Here is a 27,272-nt window from a genome sequence, read left to right on the forward strand (position 1 = left end):
GAAGCAACTGAGTACTTCTTTCACCCAGAGAATTAATCCTTAACAACTGAGTTAGATTCACTGGCCCGGGGGGTTAGAAGGCATTTAGCCATTCTGGGCCTTGGTTTTCTGGCTGCAAAATGAAGAGCACCACGTGATGGAAATGGTCGCAGTGATGGAGTGTTGAGAACACCAGGCTGCATGCTTGACCTGCATTTCCTTGTTTCATTCTCACAGAAAAGGCTTGTTTGGTAAATTCCACCAACACCCTCTTTTACAGATGAGGAGATTAAGGCTCTGAGGTCAGGTGACTTGCCCAGGGTCACCAGGCTTGGAACTGGCCTGGTCTGGCTGATCTCGGAGGCCACACTCAGAGAACCATGCTCTGCAGGATCCCTTACAGAGACTACTGCTCCCTGGGCTCCCAGAGGCCTCTTGAGAAAAAATGCGGAAGTCTGGAATAGTGTTTTGGTTTCTTTTTAATTTTATTTTTAAATTATTATTATTATTATTATTGTTTTAGAGATGGGGTCTTACTCTGTCACCCAGGCTGGAGTACAGTGGCAGCATCATAGCTCACTGCAGACTCGAACTCCTGGGCTCAAGCAATCCTCCTGCCTCAGCCTCCTGAGTAGCTGGAACTACTGGGACACACCACCGTGTCCAGCTAATTTTTACTTATTTTTATTTTTTGTAGAGACAAAGTTCTCGCTTTGTTGCCTAGGCTGGGCTGGAACTCCCAGCTTCAAGCAGTCCTCCTGCCTCAGCCTCCCAAAATGCTGGGATTATGGGTGTGAGCCACTGTGTTCAGTCGGAGCAGTGTTTTGAATGTTTTGGGGAAACATTCAGAAACATACAGGCAATTTGTTTTTAAGGATTTGCATGTGTAAGAATAAATCCAACCCAAGGTATTTAACCAGGCATTATGAGTATTGTGGAATCTGAAATCTGGAGGACTCTCTAATGTAAAACTGTGCCTTCTGTCCTAGAGGCTGAAGAAGAGGAGGGCAGAGGAGCTGAGTGCCACGCGCCACCCTCACTGCTAGTGAACCCTGGTGTCACTGACCCTCTTTCTTAGCCCTGCTCTATTCACCCTCATCCAGAGCCATGCCTGGCTTACAGCTGGGTAATTGAGAAGAAAGAGAACAAAATATACCCCGGAACAAAAGGAAAATGGTACGAAAAAATATTTTTCAAAAATCATGTGGTCCCACTAAAGCAAACACACACACTATTTCTCTTTTCTATGTAATTATTTTACACTATAAGTCACAATAAAAAAAACTATCAGATTCTGCTCATGTGAAATACTGAAAAATCTACAGCCTAGCTGAACAGGCAGCCAGAAGGGTGCCAACTTGTCCTTAAAGAAAATATATTAGCTGCAAAGCCTTAGTTGAATTAGTTTGTCAAGGAAGCCGAAGAGACCGAGCCTAAGATGACTGATGGATTCTTCTAACAGCTCCACTGACTGCCCTGAATTCTGTCACAAAGTTTCCCTCATATAACCGTATGGATGAGGCTGAACTCCAGCCCCGCTCCTGTGAGCCATCTATACTTATGCATCAGGGGTGTCTTTTTTCAGTCTCCCTCTGTCATCCAGGCTGAAGTCCAGTGGCATGATCTCTGCTCACTGTAACCTCTGCCTCCCGGGTTCAAGCCATTCTCCAGCCTCAGTCTCCCGAGTAGCTAAGATTATAGACATGCACCGACACGCCCAGCTAATTTTTGTAGTTTTGGTAGAGACGGGGTTTCACCATGTTGACCAGGCTGGTCTCAAACTCCTGACCTCAGGTGATCCACCCACCTTGGCCTCCCAAAGTGCTGGGATTACAGGTGTGAGCCACGGCACCTGGCCCATGGGTGTCTTTTGAACAGGTCTAGGTTCAGGCCTCCAGCCTTCTTCTTTGTGACCTCCTAAAACCAAGTGCACCAACTCTGAAACCTTCCTGAGGTTCACTTACCCCAAATATCCTGTGCTGGCAATCCCAGAGGCAGCTGCAACCCTCCAGACTCCTATCTGACCCCACATCAAACTGGTTGCTCTGCTCACTTCGAATTCTTTGCTTTCCTTCCATGTCTACAGTTACCACTTTCCTTGTCACACCCCACCTGGCCTGCTGCTGCCGCAGCAGCCTCCCTAGAAGCTGGCCTCCCACTTCCACTTGCTACCAGAACATTACTAATCAGAATCAGTAATGAGGGGCTGATTCCTCTATGTTCCTTCCTTTGCTCAACAATGTGGCACACACACACTCAACAAATAATATTCATATTGATGTGTGTGTGTGTGTATCTATTATTCATCCCAGTGCTGGATAGAGGCAACAGAGAGGTATGTCCCCCAGGCACTCATGGCAGCCCCAGAAATTACTGCAAGGCCTCAGGGACAACATGCTAGTACATTAAGAATTGCAAGCACATCCACACCCTACAGCCCAGTAAGGTGAACTGGATTCATCACAAGTGCAAAAAGTTCTGCACCCAATGCCATCTGTTGCAAAAATGAAGCACCCTAACTCTAACAGCAGGTGAATTTCATCAACTCTATTTCATCAACTTCATGGAATATCAGGAAGCCATTTAGATTTATTTATCTATTAGAAGCTGTTTATATAGGTGACAGTGTCAGGGAAATAAGAAACCATGCTAAAAAAACAAAACGCTGAAAGGAAAAGAGCAAATCACACAACATATTTGTAACTCTATGAAAAGTATGCATATAGCAACATGTGAAAACAGTAGGATTGGCTGGGCATGATAGCTCATGCCTGTAATCCCAGCACTTTGGGAGGCTGAGATGAGCAGATTGCTTGAGCCTAGGAGTTCGAGACCAGCCTGGGCAACATGGCAAAACTCCATCTCTGTAAAAATATTTTAAAAATTAGCTGGGCACAGTCGTGGATGCCTGTAGTCCCAGCTACTTGGGAGGCTGAGGTGGGAGGATTGCTTGATCCTGGGAAGGTCGAGGCTGCAGTGAGCTAAGATCAAATCACTGCACTCAAGCCTGGGTGACCCTGTCTCAAAACAAACAAAAAACCCAGTAGGATCACAGGTGAATTTCCTCAAGTCTGAGCTTCCTGAGTGCCCTGAGCTTTCTTTCCCAGGACCTAGCACACTCACTATAGATTTCTATTTACTTGTCTGTCTCCCACATCAGACTTGGAACTCCTTCAGGGCAGAGTCAGAGGCTTTTCTCACTATTCTCAGCCTCCAGTGTGGGTCTAGCACATGGTAGGTGCAAGGGAATGAATAAATCAATCGAACTGCTCCACAAAAGCAACATAATCACTCATCAGGAGACCTTTTAGCTCCAGCCTATCAAACCACATCACCCCCGTCTTCCCAAGCCTTCCATCACTGTTCCCTCCTGTCTGCATTTCCGGTGCATTCCTCCTCACAACCCCCTTTCCCCTTTGCACCCCTGCCTCTCCATTGATGGGACCACATAGATGTCAGCAGCAACTTAGGAGTCCCATGGGAGCAAGATCCAATGGTGGCCTCCTGACCCAAGTTGGCCACAGCCCTCAACCGCTATGGGAACTGGGGATCTTTGGCTTCCCCCACTGGCCTTGGGCTCATCACTAATGAGGGGCTGGGGCCCACAGGGGAGAAGCAATGACCTTCTCTGTGCTTGTCTGGAGAATCAGGTTCTCCAAGGGTTTGTGAAGCATACATGGTCCTTGTGGGGATATCTTAAGAATGAAGCCCTTTAAAGCAGCAGTGTTCTAAGAATAGCCATTCTTAGATGCTGACTGCCATCCTCATTAATAAATGATTCTGCACTGAAGCCAAAGAATTAATTTGAGAGCAATTTGTGATAATGTGTTGCTAGGCAATTAAAAAACTTCCAACGGAAAAAACTTCCATTTATCATCGATTATTTTAGATCAGAAAAATGAGATGGGGCTGGGTGCGGTGGCTCATGGCTGGAATCCCAGCACTTTGGGAGGCTGAGGCGGCTGGATCACTTGAGGTCAGGAGTTCAAGATCAGCCTGACCAACATGGTAAAACCCCATCTCTACTAAAAATACAAAAATTAGCCGGGTGTGGTGCATGCACCTGTAATCCCAGGTACTTGGGAGGCAGAGGCAGCAGAGTTGCTTGAACTGGGAGGCAGAGGTTGCAGTGAGCCGAGATCACACCACTGCACTCCAGCCAGGGCAACAGAGTAAGACTGTCTTAATAAAAATTTTAAAAAATAAAAAAATAAAAAGAATGAGGGAGAGGGCACCGAGGGCACCATTCAGTTTGAAAAAAGGGAAAAGCTGGGGTGGTGCCGAGGCCTTACTGTCCACACACGCCCTCTGCTGGTAGGGGCAACAGGAGAGACAGAGGCCACCTCTCTGGGAGCTGAGCCTGGACGGTTTTGCCCTGGATCCAGCACGTGGTTTCACTGGCATCCCTGCATATGCATTTGGAAAGGGTGGCCTGCGGGTGGGTCAGGCTACCTGGAGGACCTGGATGGAGAGTTGGGATCAGTCCCGCCAGCTGGCTCTGAGGAGATCAGCTTCTTCTCAGGCCCATTCTATTGCTATGTCAGTTATTAACCAAGAGTCCTTTTGCTTGTTTAGGTCTAAATACTACTTTCACTGACAGATTCCTCAAGATAATAACAGCACTGGAATTCCCAAGGGATGACTGTCCATTTGTTTCATCTTCAATGATTCTTTTTAAAAAATAAAAGTGACAACAAAAGGAATTGAAAATACAAATCTATTGAACCTATTGTAGAATGTTCATCCTTTGTTGGTTCTTAAAGCAACACCAATTAAAGCAGCCTTGGCATATCCTTATACTAACATTGTCAAAAGTATATTTAATTATTTACAGCAAATGCCAGTGAGATTACAGTGCAGCTGGTATGTTCACTTGTTGGTGGCATGCGACATTGGCACGCTAGTTGCATAACATGATATTTTAGTTCATCAAGGTGCCATGGTGCTGCTGCAGCCCTTAACTCAGTAATCTGACTCCTGGAAATTTTCCCTCAGGAAATAATTCGAGAGAAGCAAAAAGCTTTCTGTACAAAGATATTTACTGCATCATTATCTGTAATAGCACAAATGGGAAACTCAAATGCTCGACAGCTGTAATGATTCAAAATATTAGAGTATGGCAACTCAGTGGAATATTATGCAGCCATTAAAATGAGCATTAAAAGGTAGGGGATGGCCTTTTGGGCTAAGAAATTTTTAAAAAAAGAAAAAAAGAGAAAGACAGAAACTGTTAGCTATAATGTGCGGTGAAAAGGGAAGCGCATGAAGGGCCACGTTTAATATGATGACAAACACGGGAAATACAAGCGTATGTCCCAAGGGGAGATGCAAGGTAACATGCAAACATCAAGAATACAGCTTTGTGAGGGAGTACGATTACTGGGGAATTTCCTGCATTGCAAATGCTCTATCACATTATGCAGTCTTTCCCGCTGCAACAGTAAAAATGTAACAAGCTATAATACATTCAACTAATTGAATTATTATGCAAAACCCTTTCCCAAGAGGACAGAGGAAGTGCAGAAGAGACTGAAGGAGTAGGTGTCCTGCCCAGGGAGTGTGAGTTATGAGGCCATGGGGTGGGGACACAGTTGGGTGACTAGTGAGCAGGAAGTCAGGGTAGTGGAGCCTAAAGAGGTTTTTTGTTTTGTTTTGTTAAAAAAGACAAGGTCTCACTCTGTTACCCAAGCCGGAGTGCAGTGGCATGATCTCAGCTCACTGCAACATCTGCCTCCCGGGCTCAAGCCATCCTCCCACCTCAGCCTCCCTAGTAGCTGGGACTATAGGTATGTGCCACCATGCCTGGCTAAGTTTTGCATTTTTTTGTAGATATGTTGCCCAGGCTGGAACTCCTTGGACTCCTAGAACTCCTTGGCTCAAGCCATCCTCCCGCCTTGGTCTCCCAAAGTGCTGGGATTACAGGTGTGATCCCAGCCCAGCCCAGCCCAAAGACTTTTAACACCAGTCAGGTCACCCAGAGCCCTGGGCTTTGGAGTCAAACACAGGAGTCTGAGCTCAGATCTACAAGCTGCTCATTGTGACTGAAAGCAAGTACAGGAGCCTCTCTGAGCTTCACTTCCCAGATTCTCATCCAGCCATGGTGCTATCTCCCTGTAATGGGTTGAAATGTGTCCCCCTCAAAATTCGTATGTTGAAGTCCAAACCCCCAGTATCTCAGAATGTGACTCTCTATGGAGACAGGCCCTTTAAAAAGGTAATTAAGATAAACAAGGTCATATGGCCCAGCACTGTGGGAGGCCAAGGTGGGCAGATCACCTGAAGTCAGGAGTTCGAGACCAGCCCGGCCAACATGGTGGAACCCCATCTCTACTAAAATACAAAAATTTGCTGGGCGTGGTGGCATGTGCCTGTAGTCCCAGCTACTCAGGAGGCTGAGGCACCAGAATTACTTGAACTTGGGAGGTGGAGGTTGTATGAGCTGAAACTGAGCCACTTCCCTCCAGCTTGGGTGACAGAGTGAGACTCCATCTCAAAAAAAAACAAAAAACAAAACCAAAAAAAACCAGCGAGATCATATGAGTGGACCCTAATCCATGTGACTGGTGTCTTCATAAGAAGAGGAGGAGATGAGGACACAAACATATACACAGAGGAAGGACCATGTGAGGACATAGCAAGAAAGCAGCCATCCACAAGCAGAGGAGGCCTCTGAAACCAAACCTCCCAACACTTGGAACTTGGACTTCCAGCCTCCAGAACTGTGACAGAATCAACTTCTGTTGTTTAAGCCACCAAGGCTGTGGCATTTTGTGATGACAGCCCAGGCTGACTCATGTACTTCCTTATGCAGAGCTGTGAGGATTGTATCTCCAGCACAGGCGGGCACTCAAACGTCATCTGGGGCCAGGTGTGGTGATTCATGCCTGTAATCCCAAAGCCGAAGCAAGTAGATCACCTGAGGTCAGGAGTTCGAGACCAGCCTGGTCAACATAGTGAAACCCTGTCTCTACTAAAAATACAAAAATTTGCTGGACGTGGTGGCAGGCACCTGTAATCCCAGCTACTAGGGAGGCTGAGGCAGGAGAATTGCTTGAACCCGGGAAGCGGAGGTTGCAGTCAGCTGAGATCGCGCCATTGCACTCCAGCCTGGATGACAAGAGTGAAACTCTATGTCCAAAAAAAATGTTATCTGGGAAAAGTGAGGTAAGGGTCGCAGCACCAGTTGTCCCCACACCACTGCCCTACACAAGGCTGGTGCTAGAAGACTCAAGTCTCAATGTCTGTCAAGGAATTAGTTTAACTGTGAAGATCTGAATGACTGTGAAGCCCCATCAAAGACGGCTTCTCCTGTGAGTCCTGTCATCACTGTGATCCCTGCAGCAGCTGGGCTGAGGATGGGCGGGACAGACAGCATGGCTATATAGCTTGCAAAATTAAAGTTGAAACAGTCTTGAGTTTTGAAACAGCTGAGTTTTGTTCAAAGTCAAAGAGCAAGCAGAGACTAGAGAAGGGTCAATAATGCAACATTGTGGCCGGGCACGGTGGCTCACGCCTATAATCCCAGCACTTTGGGAGGCTGAGGCGGGTGGATCACTTGAGGCCAGGAGTTCGAGACCAGCCTGGCCAACATGGTGAAACCTCATCTCCACTAAAAATACAAAAATTAGCACCTGTGATTCCAGCTACTCAGGAGGCTGAAGCAGGAGAATCACTTGAATCCGAGAGGCAGAGGTTGCAGTGAGCTGAGACTGCACCACTGGGCAACAGAGCAAGACTGTTTCAAAAAAAAAAAAAAGGAATGCTACATCGTAAGCCTCCAAGCTCCATTTTCCCCTTACTACTAAAAAACAAGCCTCTGATGGATAGACCTGACAACATAAACATTTAGAAATTCCACAGCACCACATAAACAGTGAAAAGATAAGCAACAAAGAAAAAACGCTTGCAAAATATATAACCAACAAAGGAGAAATAACCATAACTAGAATAAACTTCTACAAATCAACAGTTAAATCCACAAATATCCAGAGTAACAATGGCAACAAATATAAATATACAAGTCATGAAAAACACACGATGGGTAAATAAACAGATAAGAGTAGACACAGTCTCGGTGAGAATAAGGGAAATGCAAAATAGAGCAAGGAAATGCCTTTTCATTCACCCATCAGAGTAACAATGAGTAAAAAGAATGATGGGGTTGCCTCTGTGGATGATACACACTGTTGGATCATATCAATTTATGCATTCTTTTTGGCTGACAATTTTATGGCGTCTGTTGATATTTATCAGGTGCATCCCCTTGTAACATAGCAATTCCACTTCTAGAAATCTATGCAATGGAAAAATTCACACATATGTAAAAGATGCATGTAGAGGAATATTTGCCACAGCACTTTCTGGAATAGTAATAATGTGAAGAATCTACTGTTCATCAAGAGGAAAATGATTAAATACATTATAATACGCTATGGAATTCTATGCTGTTCTTTACAAAATGAGGCCAGGCGTGATGGCTCAAGCCTGTAATTCCAGCACTTTGAGAGGCAGATGCAGGCAGATCACTTGAGTTCAGGAGTTTGAGACTAGCCTGGCCAACATGGTGAAACCCTGTCTCTACCAAAAATACAAAAATTAGCCAGGCATGGTGGTGCACACCTGTAGTCCCAGCTGCTCGGGAGGCTGAGGCAGGAGAATCACTTGAACCTGGGAGGAGGAGGTTGCAGTGAGCTGAGATTGCGCCACTACACTCCAGTCTGGGTGACAGAGTGAGGTTGTCTCAAAAATTAAAAAATAAAAAATAAAAATGAGAAGGCTGGGTGTGGTGGCTCACGCCTGTAATCCCAGCACTTTGGGAGGCCAAAGCGTGAAGACTGCTTGAGGCAGGAGTTTAAGACCAGCCTGGGCAACATAGCAAGACCCTCTTTTTACAAAAAATAAAAAATTAGCTAGGTGTGGTTGCATGTGCCTATAGTTCTAGGTACTTCAGAGGCTGAGGCAGGAGGATGCCTTGAGCCAGGAGGCTGAGACTGCAGTGAGCTATGCTTACACCACTGCACTCCAACATGGGTGACAAAGCAAGACCCTGTCTTTAAAAATTAAAAAAAAAATAGGCTGGGCGCAGTGGCTCATGCCTGTAATCCCAGCACTTTGGGAGGCCGATGCCGGCAGATCACCTGAGGTCAGGAGTTTGAGACCAGCCGGGCCAACATGGTGAAACCCCATCTCTACTAAAAACACAAAAATTAGCCAGGTGTGGTGGTGGGCGCCCGTAATCCCAGCTACTTGGGAGGCTGAGGCAGGAGAATCGCTTGAACCTGGAAGGCAGAGGTTGCAGTGAGCTGAGATTGTGCCATTGCACTCCAGCCTGGGCAACAGAGTAAGACTCCGTCTCAAAAATAAATAAATAAATAAAAATTAAAAATAAATTTTAAAAATATAGCCATGCATGGTGGTGCATGCCTGTAATCCTAGCTACTTGGGAGGCTGAGGCACGAGAATCTCTCGAACCTGGGAGGCAAAGGTTGTGGTGAGCTGAGATCGCACCACTGCACTCCAGTCTGGGTGACAGAGCCAGACCCTGTCTCAAAAAAAAAAAAAAAAAAAAAAAAAAAAGAAATTAGAAACTAAAAAGAAATAAAAGAGGTATATTTGCATCAACATGTAAAGATCTCCAAAATACATTAATAAGGGAAAAAGCAAGCTCCTAATCAGTGTGTACAGTACAATCTCATTTTTATATATGTCAGTGTGTGGGGGGTTGCATGTACTTATATGGCTTTGAAAATGCATGGGAAAAGATCTGGAAAATACCACTACTGACAAATCGGTGCGTATATCTCTAGGGAGAGGAGGGAGATGGGGAGGGGTCATGAAAGATGACTAAATTTTATGTTATAAATTTTAAAATCTTGAAATGTTTCACAATCTTGTGTTTCCTAACTGAAATTAATGTCTCAACAAATTTACAATTGGACAGAGTGTGCCAGGATCAACTCCAGCTCACACTGAAACCCGTGAAGCCCTACGAGTGACTCTCCAATGGTGGAAGGCCAGGCATATAGAAGGATACTCCTTGGGTGAGTTTGCAGGCAGGAGGGCCCAGAGATCACATCAGAGAAGCCACCACATCAGTGCACACAGACCAACCTGGCAGGCAGCAATCAGAGAGGGGCTGGATCATTTGGCGCACCCGTGGCACAATTCCTATGAGGCGGAGGAGCAGAACCGCCCATGGTGATGGGCCCTGCAAAGAATGGACACAGCTGCAACCAGGTGTGGGGGCAGGGGCTCAGGTATGGCACCTGTCTTTTGGCCAGGCAGGCCTCACCTCACCGTCTGCGGCCAGGCTTCTGGCAGAAGCTCATGGTCGTGGACACCAGTTTCCTTGAGATTAATGGCTGTGGCTGCCCAGGAGAGGCTACCTGTGTAGGTGTCCAGGCATGCATCCGCATTCACCTCATCAGGTCTGCTCTGGACAGCATGGCTTAGAGAGGTGTCAGGAGAGGTACCAGACATGGATAGAGGGTGTCATAAGCAAGTGTACACAGAAGACACAGGGAAAGGCAAGAAACGACAAGTTGTCCCTGAGTCCAGTGGCCCTGTCTGATGCCCTCCATAGGCCACTTCCTGTGGAAGGTCTGAGTCACACCAACCACCCCTCTTTGAAACACCCTGGTCCTCTTGCCACATATCCACTGTCTTCTAACCTCCTCTGTCCTCACTTGAGGACATGAGTCAGTCCTCTCTCTCATCCTCTTCTCACTCCATGATGGGCCCAAGCGATGGTGTCCACGTCCATAGCTCCATATCCTATCCCCCGTTCACATTTCCCCATCGGTAGCACCAGCACAGTCTTGCCCCTCCAAGCTGTAGAGCTCCACTGTCTCTTGGATGTCTCCCACATTCCACCTGTCCCCAGCTAAGCCCGACATCTCTCCTCTGCTCCCTCCTAACTTTTTCCTCTCCAGACAATTCTTTCTTTTCCTAGGCACCAGCCAGAGACCTGAGGGTCAGTTCCTGCACTTTCTCCTTCTCCTTGTGTCCCTATAGGCAACGAATCCCCACGTCCTTACAAATCATTTGCAAATCCATATCCTCTTCTTCACCTCGACCAGCCACACCTCTAGCTCACTTCTGAGGTCTCAGCTTCCATGTGGTACCCCTTCAGATCCATCTTCCATGACATTATGGAGATGATCTACTAAAAATACCATCTGCTCCCTGTCATTTCTCTTCCATAGCTCCCTGATATGAACAGAGGCAAGTTCAAAATCGAAGTCCTTTGCAAACCACAGCCTACTAGGAGCTAAGCCTTGTGGGGCTCAGCACTCCCCAGTCCCAGGCCTTGGCTCCACTGGCTGCTCTCTGCTCTCATGCCTTCACTCACGGGGCCTGAGATAACCTGCCTTTTGCTCTCTGGTGGACTTCTGCTCATCTCTGAACGTGGGGTATGAGCCTTCCCTCCCCCAAGAAGCCTTCCTTGACAGTTGCCACCCCAGCAAGGGGCTGGAAGGCTGCTTGGTGGAGGGCCCTTCTCAGAGTCTTCATCACACACTTTTAGATTTCTGGCGGCACTCACCACACTGACTCATAAGGCTCCACTGAAGAGTCTGTCTCCCCGAAAAATATGCAGCACCTGGGCTGGGAAGGAGACCTACTCACTGTATTAGTTTCCCAGGGCTGCCAAAAATACCGTGGCCTAGAACAACAGAAAGTTATCTGCTTGCTGTTCTGGAGGCCAGATGTCTAAAATCAAGGTGTCAGCAGGGCCACATTCCCTACGAAGGCTCTAGGGGAGAATCCTTCCTTGCCTCTTCCTGCTCCTGGTAGCCTCAGGTGTTCCTTGGCCGTGGCAGCATAATTCCAGTCTCCGCCTCTGACTTCACACGACCTTCCCCTCTCTGTGTCTTCACCTGGTGGTCTCCTCTGTGTGTGTGTCCAAGTCCACATTTCTTTTTTTCTTTTTCTTCTTTTTTTTTTTTTTTTTTGAGATGAAGTCTCGCTCTGTCACTCAGGCTGGAGTGCAGTGGCACGATCTCAGCTCACTGCAATCTCTGCTTTCCGGGATTCATGCCATTCTCCTGCCTCAGCCTCCTGAATAGCTGGGACTACAGGCGCTCACCACCACGCCTGGCTAATTTTTTGTATTTTTAGTAGAGACTGGGTTTCACCATGTTAGCCGGGATGGTCTCGATTTCCTGACCTTGTGATCCGCCCCCCTCAGCCTCCCAAAGTGCTGGGAATACAGGCGTGAGCCACCACACGCGGCCTAAGTCCATGCTTCTCTCTTCTCATAAGGACATCAGACATATTGGATTAGGAATCACCCGAAAGACCTCATCTTGACTTGATTCCATCTGCAAAGACCCTATTTCCAAACACAGTCATGTTCACAGGTACAGGGGCTTAGGATTTCAACATCTCTTTTGTTTCTCTTTTGAGACAGGGTCTCACTCTATCACCCAGGCCAGAGTGCAGTGTGGTGATCACGGCTTACTACAGCCTTCACCTCCTGAGCTCAAGTGTTCCTCCCACCTCAGTGTCCTGAGTAGCTGGGACTATAGGAGCACCCCATCATGTCCAGCTAATTTTTTTTAATTTTCATTTTTTGTAGAGACAGGATCTTGCTATGTTGCCTGAGCTGGTCTTGAACTCCTGGGCTCAAGTAATTCTCCCTCCTGGGCCTCCTAAAGTGCTGGGAATATAGGTGTGAGCTACCATACCTAGTCTAACATATCTTTTGGGGGGACCTCCCTGTGTCTTCTGTGTATACCTTGCTCATGACAATTCAACCCACAACACTCGCTTTAGCATTATTGCTGCCCCACACTGTACCTGGCCCACAGTAAAATTCGGCTGGCTGGGCATAGTGGCCCACACCTGTAATCCCAGCACTTTGGGAGGAAGAGGCAGGAGGATCGCTTGAGCCTAGGAGTTCCAGACCAGCCTAGGCAACACAGCAGGATTTTGTCTCTACAAAAACATAAAAATAAATTAGCTGGGCATGGTGGCATGTGCCTGTAGTCCCAGCTACTCAGGAGGCTAAGGCAGGAGGATCACTTGAGCTTGGGACATTGAGGCTACAATGAAGTGTAAAACTGTGACTGCATCACTGCACTCCAGCCTGGGCAACAGAGAAAGACCATCAAAAAAAAAAAAAAAAAAAAGAAAAGAAAACAAAAGACCCAGCTGATCCCTTGAATAGCTGACTGAGCAAGCATGCTCTGGATTTAGGCAGGGAAAGAAAACTCAGGAAGCTCAGGGGAGGGAGGAAGGTGGCTTGGAGGAGGCAGCTCTAGAGCTGGAGGTGGGAGAGGGAAGGGACATGACCACGTGGGAGAGAAGAGCAGGCCCAGCTGCTGTGTGAGAGGCAGGGAGCTGGGTCAGTCTGCAGAAAGCCCTTCCAGGCCAGGTTGAGGCATCTGCCTTCACCCTGGAGGCAGTAGTGGGCGAGGCAAGGGTCAGCAGGAAAGCAGTGCTGACAGCAGAATCTGTGTTCCTGAAATATTAATCTGCTTGTGCACATAGGGGTAAGTCTACAAGAGACCCTATGCAGGGAGGTACCCCGGTTGAAGGGCATTGCAAAGAGTCAGTAATGAGGAGCCCAATCAGGGCAGTGGCAGCATGACTTGAGGGAAGCGACAGAATTCAGAGAAAATGTGGTAGAGAATGGACAGGGCATGGCCTCAGGTGGCAAGAAGAGGAAGGAGTTGAGTCTCGCAGGGGCAGGGGCTGGGGTTCAGAGTAGGAGACATAGGAGGATGGGGTCAGTAACTGAAAATGGCAAACTAGGAAAAGGAGCACACCTGCAGGAATAGCACAAGGTTTCAGCACCATGAAATGCCATTCATGAAAAGCAAGCTCACGGGTATACTCATTAAACCATCGAGGAACGAGGCACGGTATGTGTGCAAACAGCTATAAAAGTTCACACAGGCCTCGTAAACAATTCAAGTTTATGGGCAATAACTGCATCTTTTTATTTCAATGCCTGGAACTCAGGCTGTTGGCAGCAGGTGCTCTTGGAGAAAGAACTCAAGTCAAGGGAACCAAAAACTCAACTGAATAACCTTTAAATTATCTCATCACCCGGGAAATGGAAATCAATGCAGTCTGCAAACGGCAATCGTGTGCCAGCAGGGGCCAGATGGAGCTGCTAGGTGGGGAGGGAGAAAAAGGAGCTGTCCAGCTCAGTGGTATCTCTAGGATCCATGGAGGTCCCTGGACTTGGGCAGCCCTTTCTGACAGAGCCACCAGTAACACCCAGGCTTTCCACAGAGGCACTGAGGAGCAGTCCATTAGGAGGGGCTCCTGTCCAGGGCAGTGGAATAAAGATCTCTGTCCTCCCCGCAACACCTCCATGGATGAGTCATTTCCTCTCTGGGCCTCAAGCTCTTCATTCACATCATGAGAGGTTGGCCTAGTTGATTTCCAGCAGCTCTGCTCCACCTTCTAGCTCTGTTTACTGCTGCGGCTGCTGCCCCAGCTGCTGAGATCACAAGCCCCATCCTGGAGACAGGATGATGTGGCAGGCCAGGAAGGAAAGGTACCTGACACCAGCTCCTCCCCATTGCAATTCTGCCTGGCTGGCCCTAACCCCGGCTTATTATTCCTCCTCTTGCCACCAAGCAATGGGGCGCTCTCATCCCAATGTGAAAAGAGAGCACTGGATTGTGAGCCTGGAGACTGGGGTGACTCCGGCTCTGCTGCCCCTGCTTTCTGTATCATCAGTTCATCTGTGAGGTCCTCTCCTCATGCTGTAGAGGCAGGGCCAGAGTCAGACCTTGGGCACTACGACCTGTCTGAGCCTCAGTCTCTTCATTTGTATAATAAGGATGGCAATGGTTCTCCTCTCACAGGGTCATGATGATGATTGAGTTACTGCAGGAAAGCCTGGCCTGAAACAAGCACCTTCCCATTTTAGCTGCTATTTCCACAGGGCATACAGGACAGAAGCAGGAAGAGACACATATCACTGGAGGAAACCCAGTACCAGAAAGATAGAACATCAGGACAGAGAAGCCTCTCCATGTAACAAAACCTCCCTTGCCACAAAGCCTTTCTTGGAAGGGGTTTCTCTGAACAGACTCCTCAAGGCCTTTGGCATCTAGGCTTCATTCTCCCGGAGGGAACAGTTCCTTTGTCCTTTTACCCAAGCTCCAGGGCTGGCCAGCCAATGTTCCTGGATGACAACAGACCCAAGAAAAGTCCCTACCTTGGGAACACCACCTCCATCAGGCCTAGGCCACCTCAAGCTATTGAGTCCTTTCATGGCCTTCACAGTTTGAACATAAACACAAATTTGAGGTAATGTTAGCTAAACACACTCATGTTACTTTAATAACCAGTGGAGGCAGACAATGGCAAGGAATATTTAGAATAACATTGAACACCCACATGCCAATCCTGTGCAAACCAGCCAGGTATTATTTTCTCCATTTTACAAATGATAAAACAGAGGCTTATAGAGGTTAAATCATGGCGTACAATTAATAATAGGTTAAAATCAGGATTCAAACTCAGGTCTCCCAATCTGCAAAGCTGGATCTCTTTTCACTCATTTACACCACACGGCTGTTGCCACCATCCCTAACATTTAACTATTCTACCAGGAACCCAAGATCAATTGCTTTCACCAAAATGAAATGTGTTCTCTTGACAAAGAGTCATCACTACATCTTTGTTTGCTGCCTTGAGAAATCCAGACAGAAGTAGTGTTCATATTTTTCATGCACATTTTATAACTGTGCATAGATGCAGGCTTGCATGTGATGCAAGCCAGTCAGGACTTCTGAACAGAGACTGTGAGCTGGATCTAGGACTGTGTATCAATCACCCGGGGTCAACCCTCAAATAGTATCTTCCTCAGTTACAGAAGAGAACTTGATCCTACTTTAATTATTGAGGAGGTTTTAAGTTCCTCAGACTATGGGTTAAAATATATATATATAGATCGATCTCACTCAGTGGAAAACTTTTTTGGTTATAAATGTAATTTTCAAAACAAATAACATGCAAGGCTCAAATATACAATTTTCCCAAAACAAAATCGATGTCCTACTGCTTAGTTGCCCTGCCATTATGCTTCCGGACTTCATATTTTTATGAAACAAGTCAGCAAGAATGTCAAGTACAGTCATGAGTCAGCCATCCTTCCAGACAACCATTCTCTAAAGAGGTTCATTCATCTGGCCAAAATATAAAGTGTTTATATGGTAGTTAAAAAATACTTTTGGGTGGAAAAAAGTGGTCAAGAACAATGTAAATCAAGGATATGTCAGATGTGCAGTTATTATACTTTTCCCTTACGACCTTCCCTCTCTACAGAACATTGGTGAGAAACAAATGGTTCCTGGGTACCAAGTGGTCTGCTTTATGCAAGTAATGCTAACACATTCTTGGCATGCATTTCCATCAGCACTGCAGCACCACTGCAGCTCACACTGACCCTAAAACCAGCACATCATCTCACATATCTTCCCCCCTTCTCTTTCATTTCATCGGCACCATCAGGCATCCAATGATCCAAGGAAGCTGCCCACCAGAGTCATTTCTGATGTGCACAGCTTAAGCTAGACAGATGGAACAAAACACAGACCTCAGTCCTCCAGCAATGAACTTGTCAAGATCCAGAAGCTTCATTTACATCCATTGGGTTAGAACAGCCGTCTCACGCAGCTTGGAATCTAGCACAACTAGACATTTCCAGGGCCCTGGAGGATGGTCCCACTAATTCCACCTCCCCTCTCCACTCCCTCTCCTCCCTAGCACACCAAATGCCCTTTGTCTAGGCAGTAAAGCCCCCCAGAAGCCCACCCATCCAGTTCTAGGAGTTAAGACATCTATCTGTCTGACCTTGCCAGGTGATGGAGATGGGAACCGAATGCTGGTAGGATCGAAGGCAGAGGTGACCCATCAAGTTTAAACACATCTCCCCCTTCAGCAGATGGCTCAAGGCAGAAGGGGGGCAGCTGTAGGGGCTGAGGAAGCCCAAAGCTCCTCTGGCTGGGTAGTTGCCCAGTGTGACCCCGAACTGCTTACTCAGAGGCACAAGCTGGCTGGAGAAGGGCTTTTCCTGTGACAGGCACCACTGGAGTTTAAAATCCCTTTTGCTTGCTGGGAACACCACACACACACACACACACACACACACACACACACACACACCCCACTGGCAGGCAGTGTCTGCCCAGTATCCACTCCAGAGCTCCTCTGCCTGAGTCCAGCTTACTTATAACAGCCAGGTGCACTGAAGTGACCCTCGCACTGAAGCCCCGATCATGGCAGCTCAGGTGCCTATGGAGACTGGAAGGAGACAGGGAAAGGGCTTTACTTCTCGCCTGTAGCCCCAGTGAAGGCTGAAGCTTGCCTTCCCCTGCTAAAAGATGGCTGGCCTCTGGGCTGAATTCCAGTGGCTAGGTTGCTCGGGGCCAGGCCTCTGAACAGAGACCAGAGACGGGAAGGTGTCCCCCCTGTGGCACCAGCCTAGTCAAACAGCTTTTCCTGGTACCTTGTTGTGGGCTGCACCCAAGGTGGAGAGGAGGACATGCCTTGTGACTGTCTGGCTTCTGGCTAAACCCTTTGTCCCCTGGCTTGTGAGGGCAGAGGGGTCTGCCCTCTATCCCAGGACGGGGAAAGTGCGGAGGCATAGCTCTGAGCCCTTAGCCCTGAAAGCTGCTCAAGATCTGGGCTGGAAGAAATTTACAACGGGGAAGGGAAAATTTAAAGCCCAAGAGATCCCATGCCCCAGGACCCGTCCACCCCATCCCTGTTACGCCCGCCCTGACTCACCCCAGGGAGGGGCTCTCGGGTGTGGACGTGGGTCCTGCCCCGAGGCTGCGAGGGCTCTTGCAGCTGCTGCTGCCGCCGCCGCCGCCGCCGCCGCCTTCCCGCCGCCGCGCTCTCAGTCCATCTGGGTGCAGTGCCGGCTGCCACCGCCTCTCCGAGCCTGGGAGAAGGAGGGCGGTCCCGGGATTGGGTGTGCGCTGCCCGGCGGCCCCGGGTCCGCCTCCCTGCCGCGGGCGCCGCTTCAGCACCGCGGACAGCGTCCAGCCCGCGCGCTCCTAGAGCAGCCGGACCGAGAGGAGCCGTGCGCCCGCTCCGCCCGCCCGTCAACCTGAGCGCTGCAAGGGCGCGCCGCGCTGCGTCCTCATTCCTCCAGCCTCCTCCCCACCGCCCGAGGAGGCTCCCTCCGCCCCCTGGAACACTGCTCCGAGAGGGATGAGAGCCGTGCGAGGCCACCGATCAGTCCCCCGGAGGATCCGGCGCGCCTCAGCCAGCCCTGTCCCAAGCCTGGATTAGCCTTCTTCTGTCGCCCAGAGGGCTAAACAAAGCCGAGCTCTCCGTGGCGGGCCGCAGGCGGGCAGTGGAAGGCGCACCTCAGCCTCTTAAAACGCCCGAGCGTGGCCCGGAACCTGACCCGACACTAAGGGCGCTATCGCACCCCAATCGAGACTGGAGAGTGCCGGCCCTTTGCATGGACCCAGCAGGGGAGGGGCCCTTGGATGGCCCATGGCTCCAGCCCTCATTTCTCCAGTCATATGCTACCTGGGGTTGCAAGAAGTGATCCAGTTACAGGCGAGTCTATCTCGGGAACTAGGGGAGATGGGGTCCCATCCCCCCCTTGGAATCCAATTCCCTCTCCCAGCAACAACCAAACAGACGGGACTGCTAGAGCCTGATGACATCTCGCAGAACCGCTTCCACATTCTGTTCAAACCCTTCCCACACCTCCTCCTGCCCAGCCAGGAAAGTCCCTGGGGGTCATTGGTTCTGACTTGGCCTCTGCCACAGACCAGCAACAGGACTCAGGCCACCTGAGTCTCAAGTTTCTCCTCTGAAACATGAGGGTGGGATGGGGCTCCTTCTGGTTCCAGGCTCTGCCTACTTCATGGCCTCCCTCAGGCCTTTCTGGAGTCCAAGATGAGGATACCCTACTTTCACTGAACTAAATGGGAAACTTCCGTCATTTATTTATTCACTGATTCCATTTATGTAGAGACAGGGTCTTGCTCGATCACCCAGGCTGGAGTTCTGTGACATGATCATAGCTCACTGCAGCCTTGAACTCCTGGGCTCAAGCGATCCTCCTACCTCAGCCTCCTAAACAGCTAGGACCACAGATGTGCACCACCATATCCAGCTAGGATTTTGTTGTTGTTGTTGTTGAAATGGGGTCTTGCTGTGTTGTCCAAGCTGTTCTCAAACTCCTGGCCTCAACTGACCCTGCTGTCTCAGCCTCCCCAAAGCACTGAGATTACAGGTGTAAGCCACCGCCCGTAGCCCTGCCTAATGCTTTTTAAAGCAACCACAACTTTTTAATGTCACATTAATTCAAATCCAAAGACACCTTGATTTTTACCATTTGGTGAGCTCCCACTTTGAAGGAGAAAGATCGAATAGAATGCATTCAAGTTGAGGTTAATAATTGCTGTCCAAGCAGGCATAGGGGCCTCTGCTCAAACATTCATTGGCCACGGCTGCTACAAAAAGATCATGGAGCCAAAACTTTCATGCAGGGCATAGGTGGAACAGGAGTGGGCCTTTATCATTTAGGAAATGTGCTAGGCAGGAGGCAAGGGCTCCTTCAGATTTCACATCAAAGAAAGGAAGCACATTCCACATATGGTACCTTAAAAAAAACAAAAAACAAAAAAACCACTACCTCTACTTGAAAATTACTTCCAAGAGCTTATTTTTCTTTCTTCTCTTTTTTAAAGTAGTATACTGTCAAAACTCAATGACAAGAAACAAATCAGTGCTCACGAGCACCAGGTTACATAGACTTCCTGCTGCAATGGTCACAGGTATTAAATGTGGGGACAGGGTACACAATCACCTCCCAAACACCTGTTCGCCAAGTGGACAAGTCTTTATGCATTTCCTCATTTGGAATGGAATTCCTGGAAGGTTTTACGACAAAAGGTTTCTTCAATTTAACTCCGTTAATAGTCTAACTTATAAAACATTCAGAATTCACCAGCATGTCTATAACCCCACCTTCCAGGAGACCAGTGAGGAATCCAGAGAAGCCCATTTCTAAACACACTCACACAGAGACAGACACCCAAACACACACCATTAAAACAAAGCTTAGAATTTCCACTGACATGCCCACAAATTGAAGACCCCAAAAGATTCAGGGTTTGGAACCAACGCAAACAACCCAAGCCACACAGCAAGATTTTAAATCTCAGTTCAGTTACCCCATTCTTTTCTGGGTTCTGGAAAAGCCAAAGAACCGGAACACATACCATTGATTCTCACGCACAAAGGCCAGAAGACACTACTGCCCCAGGCTGTCTTCTACCTTCTGCCCCTCGCCACTACACATGCTCATCCCGGCAGGTAGACTGTGACTTCCATTGCTGCTGACAACTAGTAAACCACCCCCAACCTGCCTGGAACGCCACCTGTATCACCAATGTTGCTGTCAAATCTAAAGCAAATCCCCCATCCACCCTCCCAGCCCAGCTGTGCTTTGCTCTCTCAGGTGTTCTCTGAAGACAGAAGCATGTCCATGGCTCATCCCTTCCTCCTCCCTCACAACCAGCCTGCTCCAGGTTCTACCAGTGCTTCCTTGGCTCACCATTTCCTTCTGACACTTCTGGAGGCCTGGACCCAGCCCTCTTCCTCTCTCCTTCATCCCACATGGCAGCCTCTTCCCTGGGTCCCTGCCTCCTCTCTTAAGCTCCTCCAGAAAATCCGCAAGAGTTCTTGCCTTCTGGTTTTGTGAGGGGCCTGTCAGTTCCCAGCAAAGTGTCCACAATACCACTAAGAGGGGCTTAGTAGCTCTTGAATGAGCAAACCCAGCCCAGGAAATCCTAAGAATGGCATAATTTTAAGTCTGCTTTGGAATTTTGTCTAATTCATATTCCCTGTTGCCCCTATTCTCACCCCCAGCCCAGCCTCTGCCAAGACAATGCTTGGGAAGACAGCCCAGCCCAGGTCTGTCTTACTGGTAGGCATGATGGAAAGAGGCTCTAGGTTGCTGGAAAATTCAAAGATCAAGTTCCTTGCTGTAGGCAATAAAGACAAATGGGCACTGGGAAGGCATTCTGTAATAGGTTATTACATAGCCATATTCAGGACCCTTTCAAACTCTACAAACTAAATGTCAGGGCAAATAGGAACCCACAAAACAGGTGGCCTATTCTCCCCACAGTAATGCTTCAAAATACAGGAGCCGCCAGTGACGAACTGCTCCACAGGAGTAGTGAAGAGGATGGGTAAGCCACATACATTTTCTGCAGAATGAAAAATGCATTTGCCACTTCTATCAAAATAGTAACTGACATAACACTATTCTAAGAGCAAAGCAAACTAACAACTAGCTTTTAAAAGCATCAGATGTGGAGTCAGGCCTAGGAGGTACTTTCAACTCTATCACTACAAAACCCAGGGCAAGTTGCCCTTTGTCTTTGGGCCTCAGTTTCCTCATCTGTAATAAGAAGGCATTGAATTAACTACTGCCTGCAGTATCTTTCAGTCCTAAAACTCCAATGGCTCTTCAGAAATAAACCTCTGCAGGCTGGGAGCAGTGGCTCACGCCTGTAATCCCAGCACTTTGTGAGGCCAAGCCAGGCGGTTCTTTGAGACCAGCTTGTTCAACACGGTGAGACCCCGTCCCTACTAAAAATACAAAAATTAGCTGGGTGTGGCGGCCGGCGCCTGTACTCCCAGCTACTTGGTAGGTTGAGGCAGGAGGATGGCCTGAACCTGGGAGGCAGAGGCTGCAGTGAGCTGAGATTGCGCCACTGCACTCCAGCCTGGGTGACACAGGGAGACCCTGTCTCAAAAGAGAAAGAGAGAGAGGAAGGAAGGAAGGAAGGAAGGAAGGAAGGAAGGAAGGAAGGAGGGAGGGAGGGAGGGAGGGAGGGAGGGAGGGAGGGAAGGAAGGAAGGAAGGAAGGAAGGAAGGAAGGAAGGAAGGAAGGAAGGAAGGAAGGAAGGAGAAAGAAAGAAAGAAATTTTTGCATATATGGTTAAATTATTTCTTTTTTCTTTTTTTTTGAAATGGAGTCTCACTCTATCACCCAGGCTGGAGTGCAATGGCATGATCTCGACTCACTGCAACCTCCGCCTCCTGGGTTCAAGTGATTGTCCCACCTCAGCCTCTCAAGTAGCTGGGACTACAGACATGTGCCACCATGCCCAGCTAAAGTTTGTATTTTTTAGTAGAGACAAGGTTTCACCATGTTAGCCAGGCTGGTCTTGAACTCCTGACCTCAGGTGATCCGCCTGCCTTGGCCTCCCAAAGTGCTGGGATTACAGGTGTGAGCCACCATGCCCAGCTGATCAAATGACTTCTGACTAGTGTGCAAAGACCATTCAGTAGGGAAAAAATAGTCTTTTCAAAAAATGTGAAAAGTGTGTATCCACATACTGAAGAATGAAATCAAACCTTTACCTAACACCATATACAGAAATTAACTCAAATCGATCAAAGACTGAAATGTAAGAGCTGAAACTATAAAACAGTTATAAGCAAAATCTTAGTACAAGAGCTTCACAACATTGGAATTGGCAAACATTTCTTGGGTATGACACCAAAAGCACAGACAACAACAAAAATAGACAAAATGGACTTTGTGAAAATTTAAAAATTTATGCCTCCAAGGACACTATCAACAGAGTAAAAAAAAAAATCCACAGAATGTGAGAAAATATTTGCAAATCATATATATGATAAGGGATTAATAGTCAGAATACAGAATTCCTAAAACTCAACAACAAAAAACCCAATCCGATTCAAAAATGGGCAAAGGACTTGAGTAGACATTTCACCAAAGAAGACACACAAATGGCCAATATGTACATGAAAAGATGCTTGACTTCACTAATCATTAGAAAAATGCAAATCAAAAGCACAATGAGATACCACCTTATACCCATTAGGATAGCTACCATCAAAAAATTGAAAATAACAAGTGTTGGCAAGGATGTGGAGAATTTGAAACTCAGCGTTGGTGGAAATATAAAATGATGCAGCAGCTGCTGTGGAAAATAGTGCAGAGGTTCCTCAAAATATTAAAAATAGGATTATCATTTGAGCCAGCAATTCCACTTTTGGGCATATACCAGAGTCTCAAAGAGATATGTATACACCAATATCCACAGCAGCATCAGTTGGGTGTGGTGGCTCACACCTGTAATCCTAGCACTTTGGGAGACCAAGGTGGGTGGATTGCTTGAGCTCAGGAGTTTGAGACCAGCCTGGGCAACATGACAAAACCCCATCTCTCCACAAAAAAATACAAAAATTAGCCAGGCATGGTGGCAGGTGCCTGTAGTCCTAGTTACTCAGGAGGCTGAGGTGGGAAGATCACCTAAATCCAGGAGGTTGAGGCTGCGGTGAGCCTTAATTGTGCCACTGCATTCTAGCCTGGGTGAGACCCTGTCTCAAAAAAAGTTAGTTAAATAAAAATAAATAAATAGGGCCAGGCGTGGTGGCTCATGACTATAATCCCAGCACTTTGGGAAGCCGAGTGAGCCAATCGCGAGGTCAGGAGTTTGAGACCAGCCTGGCCAACATGGTGAAACCCTGTCTCTACCAAAGATACAAAAAATTAGGCGGGTGTGGTGGCACATGCCTGTAATCCCAGCTACTCGGGAGGCTGAGGCTGGAGAATCGCTTGAACCCAGGAGGCGGAGTTTGTAGTGAGCCAAGATTGCACCACTGCACTGCAGCCTGGGCGACACAGGGGAGACTCTGTCTCAAAAAAAATAAAATAATAAATAAATAAATAAACATAGCAGCATTGTTCACAATAGCTAAAACATGGAAGACACAAAATGTGGTCTATCCATACGATGGAATATTGGTTAGCCTTAAAAAGGAAGGAAATTCTATCACATGCTACAGCATGGAAAAACCTGGAAGACATTATGCTAAGGGAAATAGATCAGTCACAAAAAGACAAATACCATATGATTCCACTTATATGAGGTACCTAGAATAGTCAAATCCAAACAGACAGAGTAGAATGGTGGGAGCCAGGGGCTAAAGGGAGTGGGGCATGGGGAGTTACTGTTTCATGGGTCAAAAGTTTTGGAAACTGAAAAGAGTTTGGGAGATGGATAGGTGGATTATTGGTGGTCATGGATGCACAACAACACTAATATATTTAATGCTATTGAACATTACACTTAAAAGTGGTTAATATGGTAAATGTCATGATTCGTGTATTTTCCTACAACAAAAACAAATTTTGGCTGGGTGCTGTGGCTCACGCCTGTAATCCCAGCATTTTGGGAGGCCAAGGCGGGTGGATCACTTGAGGTCAGGAGTTCGAGACCAGCCTGGTCAACATGGTGAAACCCCTGTCTCTACTAAACATATAAAAATTAGCTGAGCTTGGTGGCATGCGCCAGTAATCCCAGCTACTCGGGAGGCTGAGATACGAGAATCGCTTGAACCTGTGAGGTGGAGGTTGCAGTGAGCTGAGGTGGCGTCACTGCACTCCAGCCTGGGCGACAGAGTAAAACTCTGTTTCAAAAAATAAATAAATAAATAAATAAATATTTTAAAAAATTAAACTCAATTGTTCTTATCTAAAGCACACATATTAACAAAGAATAGAAGAGAATTTAAAATAACATAGAGTAGTAGCATTTAATATCAAAGTTATTTCCCTTGTAAATGTGTTTATGTTTACAATGTTCTAAAACTTGAGATTCATAAGGAGTAAAAACAGGAAAAATAAATTCAACCCTGATCACCATCCTTGTGTCCTTGGTTAACCAAGGGGCCCTCAATGAGGTGGATCCAGCCCAGGAGATCAGCATTTCCCTTAGCAGTCACCAAGCAGCTATCTCCACATAAAGCTGGGGCCTTATGTGGCTGTCCTCCTAGACCCTAGGAAGTTCTCAAAGACTCAATGCCCTCCCTGCAAGAAGCCCATGGCAATCAGGGCAATCAGAGAAAATACCACACAAGAGAAATGTAAACTTTCAAAAATACAGATGGCTGAAATGTCAAAAACCAGTGAGAAAAACCACTTGGCATATCTATGGCATTCAAAGCAGCTTGATTGGCAAGGAGCCAACTTGAAAATAATTATGATTAATAAGTTTTTAAAAAAGGAAAGACAAAGGACAAAATGGATGACTATATGGAGCATTTCAACAGAACTGGAAATCTATACAAGTAATCAAATAGACATTCCAAGATTTAAAAAACATCTGAAGTTAAGAATGCATTGGAGGCCAGGTGGGGTGGCTCATCCCTGTAGTCCCAGAACTTTGGGAGGCTGAGGCAGGAGGATCACCTGAGGTCGAGAGTTTGAGACCAGCTTGACCAACATGGAGAAACCCCATCTCTACTAAAAATACAAAATTAACTGGGCATGGTGGTGCATGCCTGTAATTGCAGCTACTTGGGAGGCTGAGGCAGGAGAATCGCTTGAACCTGGGAGGTGGAGGTTGCGGTGAGCTGAGATCGCACCACTGCACTCCAGCCTGGATAAAAGGAATGCATTGGATAGGTTTAACAGCACAATGGATTAGGCTGGAAGCCGGCTTAGTGAACTCAAAAACTGGTCAATAAAAAATATCTAGAGAGAATAAAGAATGGAAAAGATGAAAGAGTGCATAAAGACATGGTTCAAAAAGTCTAACATACATGTAATTTGTGTCCCTTAAGAGGAAGTGAGAAGAGAGAACAGATTCAGAAGCAGTTGTGGATGAAATAACAGTGATGAATTTTCCCAAATAAGGTGAAAGACATTAACCCACAGATTCAAGAAGCTCAATGAGCCCCAAGAAGGAGAAAGAAAACAAAACCTTATCTATACACATCATAGTCAAAGCCCTGAAGACCAAAGATAGAAAATCTTAGGTCAGTCCCAGTGGCTCACACCTGTAATCCTAGCACTTTGGGAGGCTGAGGTAGGAGGATCATTTGAGCTCAGGAACTCAAGACGAGCCTGGGAAGATGATGAGATCCCATCTTTACAAAAAAAGTTAAAACATCACCTGGGTGCAGTGGTGTGTACCTGTAGTCCCAGCTACTTGGGAGGCTGAGGCAGGAGAATCACTTGAACTGGGAGGTGGAGGTTGCAGTGACAGGAGATTGTGCCACTGCAACCCAGCCTGGGTGACAGAGTGAGACTCTGTCTCAAAAAAAAAAAAAAAAAAAAAAAACCCAAAAATAGTAGTTATATAAATATTGATTGTTTAAAACAATAATTATAATGCTTTTTGGAATGTATATGTGTATGAGTAAAATATAAAATAACAATAATACAAAAAGTAAGGGGAATTTTTTTTTTTTTTTTTTTTTGAGACGGTCTCACTGTGTTGCCCAGGCTGGAGGGCAGTGATGCAATTTTGGCTCACTGCAGCTTCCACCTCCCAAGCTTAGGTGATCCTTCCACCTCCTGGAAATTTTTTTTTTTTTTTTTTTTTTTTTTTTGAGACGGAATCTCGCTCTGTCGCCCAGCCTGGAGTGCAGTGGCGTGATCTTGGCTCACTGCAAGCTCTGCCTCCTGGTTCATGCCATTCTCCTGCCTCAGCCTCCTGAGTAGCTGGTACTACAGGTGCCCGCCACTATGCCTGGCTAATTTTTTGTATTTTTAGTAGAGATGGGGTTTCACCTTGTTGGCCAGGATGCTCTTGATCTCCTGACCTCGTGATCCACCCACATTGGCCTCCCAAAGTGCTGGGATTACAGGCCTGAGTCACCGTGCCCAGCCGCCTCCTGGAAAATATTTAACTGTTGTTAGCTTCTTAAATTGTTTGGCAAGTAGCAAATTAATAATTTAAAGTAGATTACAATATATCAAATATTCATATTATAATCTCCTTCATTAAAAAAAGAAGGTACAGGGTGGGCGTGGTGGCTCACACCTGTAATCCCAGCACTTTGGGAGGCCAAGGCGGGGGGATCACTTGAGGTCAGGAATTCGTGACCAGCCTGACCAACATGGTGAAATCCTGTCTCTACTAAAAATACAAAAATTAGCTGGGCATGGTGGCGGGCGCCTGTAATCCCAGCTACTCGGGAGGCTGAGGCAGGAGAATCACTTGAACCCACTGGGAGACGGAGGTTGCAATGAGTCAAGATCATGCCATTGCACTCCAGGCTAGGCTACAGAGTGAGACTCTGTCTCGGAAAAAAAAAAAAAAAAAAAAAAAAGCTACAAATAAAATTGAATAGGAGAGAATAAGATAATTTTATTTATTTTTTAAATTATTTAAAAAAATTTTTTTAGAGACCAGGTCTCACTATATTGCCCAGGCTGGTCTTGAACTCCTGGGCTCAAGTGATCTTCCTGCCTTGGTCTCCCAAAGTGCTCAGATTACAGGCGTGAGCCACCATGCCTGGCCTGA

At 47.1% G+C, this 27,272-nt stretch overlaps 1 protein-coding gene and 1 long non-coding RNA gene across 9 annotated transcripts in view; one reads left to right on the forward strand and one right to left on the reverse strand.

Annotated features, from left to right (window-relative positions):
* The window catches only part of OSBP2 (oxysterol binding protein 2), a 221,185-nt gene that overhangs the window by 84,515 nt on the left and 109,398 nt on the right, over nucleotides 1-27,272 (reverse strand). For 2 of the 8 annotated variants that reach the window (XM_077949971.1, XM_077949970.1), the window contains exon 1: nucleotides 17,734-17,856. The exons of the other annotated variants lie outside the window; for them this stretch is intronic. The gene's annotated coding sequence lies outside the window, so the exon portion shown is untranslated. Of the gene's footprint in view, nucleotides 1-17,733; nucleotides 17,857-27,272 lie in introns of those variants that run through there. 8 annotated transcript variants of the gene reach the window in all.
* LOC144331809 (uncharacterized) lies at nucleotides 650-9,339 on the forward strand. The gene is made up of 2 exons (XR_013399312.1): nucleotides 650-1,752; nucleotides 8,714-9,339. It is a non-coding gene; the product is annotated as an uncharacterized LOC144331809 (long non-coding RNA).

This window comes from Macaca mulatta, chromosome 10 (genome assembly GCF_049350105.2).
Source record: "Macaca mulatta isolate MMU2019108-1 chromosome 10, T2T-MMU8v2.0, whole genome shotgun sequence".
In the NCBI taxonomy this organism is placed as follows: domain Eukaryota; kingdom Metazoa; phylum Chordata; class Mammalia; order Primates; family Cercopithecidae; genus Macaca; species Macaca mulatta.